Consider the following 5,000-nt stretch of genomic DNA (forward strand, 5'->3'; position numbering starts at 1 on the left):
CGCTTTGGCGAATAATTCTAATTGTCAGTAAGTACTGGTGTCACATGACTGATGTGAACCAGTTGATTGGCTAATGGCGATGCGCTAAAACTGTTGAACTAACTTTTCCACAGAGCGTATTCTTCCGCCCTTTGCCTAAGCGAGACTGTACTCTCATCCTCAGAATTAATGACATGTAGCTTAATATATTTTTCACAATACCAATGACCATAAATTTCCTGCTTCTCAATTAAAGCAGAAGTGGGTTTTTTTTCTGACAGATTGCATGTGCCTGTGCCACAGTTGCCACTGATCTAAAAATAGAATCCGCTGTGTCTAATTTTTCAGTTTCGACTTGCGAAGATTCTTCTCATAATTATGCCGTGTTAGTGGCATGTAGCTAATTATTATCCACATTCCCAAATGATGAGTTAGTATACAATTCCCAGCAGCTAACAGAAAACACAAGTGTTATTCCGGCTAGATCAGCATTTCCTAGCAGACTACACTGAAATACGACTGCATCTGTTCAGTAAATGAATGGTTTCCGAATTATTATTTCAAGGCAAGAACAATCGGAATCGAAAACGTGTAGTGTTTACAACGGTCTTACCATATATAAGACTTATTACCAGCCTGCCTCATGCGTGCAGGCTCAGTGCAACGTGACGAGCAATTTTTGTTTTTGAAATGAGACTGTCGCACAGTGGTTCGATTGCCATAGCCTAGCAGACGACATAAACCCCGCTCAGCAAATTAACATGTTGGGCAAATGTGAACGATAAAACGATGGGGATATAATACGTGTAGGGTTCAGAGTATTCTTACCGTTCATATTTAGTAGCAGACTCCCCGATGAGTGAAGATACCACACGAGAAACATGCCACATTTATTTTGAAAATGTGCAAACCGTCGACCTTGGGGGTCAAGGGGGTCAACAATTCAAGGGGAGTCACTCTGCACAGTCAATCCGTCGAAGCTTGACTGGAGGTTTCGAATCGCAAATAACTAAGAACACAGTCCTTTCTCCGAGTTCAAATGAGGTCTCTCTGAAAGATCATCACTGTTTAGCTTAACGCTACACTGGAATTTACCAACAGAAATTAAAACAAGAGTTTGCGTGTGACGAAAGCACGACACACTTGAGACAGCCCACACAAATGTAGACCTGACCACACAGTTATGCCTATTCAAATGCGCGTAGCAAAATGTGCGTGTTGTATCTTCTTTTTTCTCTGGCGGTACCGACAATATCGTTATTGAAACAATCCCAGTGCACTAAGGGATTTATAGAGCAAATCTCGAAAATAATTATTGAACTCAGCGCTATGCGCTTCGTTCAATAATGAATTTTCTCGATTTGCTCTATAAATCCCTTAGTGCACTGGGATGTCTCAATAACTTAAATTGTAATTCAATCAAGTTTGCGTTTTAATGAAACAGATCCTATGATTGGTCAGAATGCCCCAACTCATTAAAAATTACCGGTCATTAATTGTCGATAACCACTCGCTACTGAAAAATCCATTAACAACCTGCTGGCGAGGGGCATTGATACAACCTCAACTAGTATCGGTTAGCTTTGAGGGTCATTTTACAAGTAGGACATACGAAGGCCAACGAAATACCGAGACCATAGGGTATGCGAAGTGATGACGTCGAATACGTGACGTAAGTTGATGCATGAATTTTTCCGGACTACGTCAGTCAATTCCAAAGATCGCTTTTGTGATGAACAGAATTTGTTTTACAGTTTGCTGTCCAGAAACACGTCAAAAAAGAAGGGAAAATGTATGTGAAAGAAAACAAAACAGGAGGAGAGTGATAAGATAGGAATACAGAGGCATATTTCTTGGGACTTGACCCTTGCAGGTAGGTGGACTGAAAGTAGTGTGTGAACAGAACAGAACCAATTCTGTCTGTTTACCATCGCATGAAAGCAGGAAAGAGATCGTCGTCAGATTGAATTACAATAACATTAACATGCTTCCATTTGAAACTTCTCGGTCTTCACCGTGGATTGAAGCCCTCCCAAAGTCTAATTGAAGCCCTCTGTCGCTTCGCTAAGTCTTTCTATGTAAGTAGTGGTCCAGTGAACGATACCTTCGCCTGTGGTCGGGCGTCAATCCCCGATGACGACCTCGAAGTTTTAAATGGAAGCATGTTAATGTGTAATTAAGTTGTGCTGTTGAGAAATGAATTTCCTCCAAAAATTTTGTTTTTTCTTCATTTGTACGATTTTCTTAGCATGTTGAAGAGACACGTTTGCCTGCAATCACGACTCGCTTGACCCCTACCCTGTTTAACACAATTTATGAACAAGTCAACGATAAAAAACGAGTAAATACTATGCACTTGGCGTACAGCCAGTAATTTATCCTCTACGAATCTGTTTTTCTTTTTGATTTACCTTATCTGGTTCATATTTTACGACAATTTGAAAATGACAAAAAATCACTCGCAACAGCGGGCGCGAATGAGTTGCGTTTCTTTCGCCGGGGACTGTACGTGCAGTTTCATTGAACAGCTCTGTAAAGTCAATAAGGTTGTTGTCGAGATAGATTTACGACTCTGTTTACACGAACCTTGTAAATACCAGGACGGTTTATCATAACGTGGAGAGAGCAGCACCAACACTTAGTTCGACCTTGTATAAGTAAACAATGATTGGCAGTGTCGTATAGATGAATATTACTTACTTGAACTGAGCGATGAGCAGGTTGAGCAACAAGACATGACTGGTGATGACGTACAGAGCTACCATTACAGGTACCAAGTACTGTCCATAGGGTGAAGGGCACAGGCCATCTTTCGCGCACTCATCTGAAGAGAAAATGTATACTGCTAAAAAACGTGTAACTTATGTTATCCCGACCCCCCTCTCCTTCTTTACATCTGTAAACTGCAAGGGGTGTTTATTTTCGGTAACTACCCAGCAACGAAACACATAACTACCCAGCAACAGCACGAATCCTTGATAACTCATGGGGTGAGGAGTTACACTTTGGTGGCACTACTTTTGCGATTGAAAAGTTCCACACGCTCCAATGTACGAAATATTCATCTCTGGAGCAGAAATACAAACATACCGCTTTTAAACTAGCAACTACAGGCTTGATCATATGAATCTCCAAATAAAATCCATGAGCTTGGTTGTTTTCAACAATATTTTATTTTTTTTAAACAGATCGCACGCAACCAAATGCACACATCCCATCAATGTATAGAACATAACGCGATTTTATACACTGTTTTGTCCCAGAAAATTGAACTTCATACAGTATTTGACGTTGGAACACGGGTGCACAAGTTTGTCTGCTACTCCCATTCGACGAAAGAACATTTTCTTATGGATACCAAAACATAAACATAACTCGCAACATCTGCCTTTACCGCAACAGCAGAATAACAACATAACTGTGTTCTTGATTTTAGTGCAAAAACAGAAAAACTTACATGAAATGTTAACAAAATTGAATGATTTTCATGGAACTATACAACCGCGCATTATATCTATATATGAAGTCTTATATCGCGCGCGTATCTCCAGACTCGGACTCAAGGCGCAGGGATCTATTTATGCCGTGTGAGATGTAATTTTTTACACAATACATCACGCATTCACATCGACCAGCAGATCGCAGCCATTTCGGCGCAAATCCTACTTTTCACGGCCTATTATTCCAAGTCACACGGGTATTTTGGTGGACATTTTTGTATCTATGCCCATACAATTTTGCCAGGAAAGACCATTTTTGTCAATCGTGGGATCTTTAACGTGCACACCCCAATGTAGTGTACACGAAGGGACCTCGGTTTTTCGTCTCATCCGAAAGACTAGCACTTGAACCCACCACCTAGGTTAGGAAAGGGGGGAGAAAATTGCTAACGCCCTGACCCAGGGTCGAACTCGCAACCTCTCGCTTCCGAGCGCAAGTGCGTTACCACTCGGCCACCCAGACCATAATCCCTCGCCTGCGCAGGTAGACAGTTGAGTGATTAGGATTCGATCAAACGTTCGCACAAAAACTACTTTTATATTTGAATAACTGAAGAAAGGAGGAATAAAGAGGTTACAAACCTCGTCTCAGTGAATATGAAAAATAATGGTCTCAGCTCGCGGTCATGAAAAAGCTCGCTGAAGCTCGAATTTGTCATGATCTGCTAACTTCGACCATTACTTTTAATATTCACTGTGACTCGGCTTGTAACCTGTACGTCTACGATTATGAAATATATTTTTAACAATTCAAAATCAGTTCTTATTACGTAAAGTCACCGTGTACTGTAGCAGTTAGGAGGATTAACTGAAAAGTTATAATGAAATATTCAAACTTGGTGTGTGATTGGCCCTTGCAGAATGGCCAGGCTGCTTTGATCGTTTAGAATGATGTTTTTCTTTTGAAGTATGTATGTGTGTTGTACTGTCTGTATGAATCCGGGTTAAACATTAACATTTTGTTGTGTTTGTTTGTTCATTTCATCAAAGTGTGGTTTCAAAATAACTCTGCTTTTGATAATGTTCAGAGAAGGAAGGGGGGTGGGACAAGGGAGGGGGATATGTCCACAAGTGCTGCTAGGCACCTAAAGAGTTTGAAAAGTACTACAATCTTCAGTATGCGAACCACCAAAGAAGATAACTCCCCTACAAGAGTTACTAACCTTATCTCACAGGTTGTTTGTTTTTGTTATCCGAGAAAGGAAACAATGAATCGAGAAAGTAAAAGCCAAGTGCACATCTGTGGCACCTTGGCAGTGTGCATGCACAATATATTGTTTTTTGCCTCTATTACCATATCTGAGGTATGGCGACCACAGACAGACATACACAAACACAAATACACACTTACATCAATTTGTGGCTCACGTAAGTGTAGCCTATGCAATCGTAAACTTTGTCTGTGCGTGCGTTCGTATGTATGTATGTATGTATGTATGTATGTATGTATGTATGTATGTATGTATGTATGTATGTATGTATGTATGTATGTATGTATGTATGTATGTATGTATGTATGTA

This window comes from Littorina saxatilis, linkage group LG8 (genome assembly GCF_037325665.1).
Source record: "Littorina saxatilis isolate snail1 linkage group LG8, US_GU_Lsax_2.0, whole genome shotgun sequence".
NCBI lineage: Eukaryota > Metazoa > Mollusca > Gastropoda > Littorinimorpha > Littorinidae > Littorina > Littorina saxatilis.